The sequence below is a fragment of the Crocodylus porosus genome, unplaced genomic scaffold (genome assembly GCF_001723895.1).
Source record: "Crocodylus porosus isolate Cpor-Errol unplaced genomic scaffold, CroPor_comp1, whole genome shotgun sequence".
Classification (NCBI taxonomy): domain Eukaryota; kingdom Metazoa; phylum Chordata; order Crocodylia; family Crocodylidae; genus Crocodylus; species Crocodylus porosus.
In genome coordinates this window covers 43,705,291-43,706,091 of record NW_017728906.1, presented here as the reverse complement: position 1 = coordinate 43,706,091, position 801 = coordinate 43,705,291, and positions in this window count along the sequence as shown.

Below are 801 nucleotides of genomic sequence, written 5' to 3'. Positions count from 1 at the left end.
AAGGGGATGGGAGCACCAGCCAGAAAAGCTTGACCTCCATCACCCCCAGCGAAGGTGGTGCATGGATGTGTCCTGCTGCCCCCTTCCCTGAGAAAAACCTTGTTTTTTTCTTCCTTTCTTTTGAATGCCACAAGGAATCGGGCACACGGGGGCCTGTGCTAGCCCTCCTTTGTTTCACATGTGCCTGACCCTGCCCTGCATGGCACTGGGCCCTTAGCAGGGTGGGCAGGCCCACCACTCCGGGCCACCCTTCCACAGCCCCTGCCAGCGTTGCCTGGGCCGTAGGTGCTGGAGACTGCTCAGGGCTGGGGTTCCTCATGGTGGGGAGGGCAGGGGGCAATGGCTGGGGAAAGCCCCTCACAGGAGAAAGGGATGGCAATGGGCTCAGTCAGGGAGCGGGTTCATAGTCCTGGTTTTGGGGGGGGAAATTGGTAGGGAAAGCGTTAATGCCTCTGGTTCTGGTGAGAGGGAGGTGCAGGTAGTGCCCTGGCTGGGCTGTGGCAAGGAGAGGGTTAATGCCCCCAGGTTGGGGTGTGTGTGGCTGGGCTGTGGCAGGGAGCGGGTTAATGCCCCAGGCTGCGGAGGGTGGTGGTGGTTGGGCTCCGGCAGCCAGCGGGTGCAAGCTGAAGCACATTCCGGCACGCAGGGGGTTAAGGGCGGGCGAGCGCTCCGGGAGGCCGGGGATTCAGCAGCTCCACAGCTACGCCGGCAGGGGGCGAGCCCGGCGGGCTGACGAGGCGGTCACGTGGCGCCCAGGCCCTGGGGGCTGGGAAGAGGACAGGGGGGAAGCGAGCCAGCCCC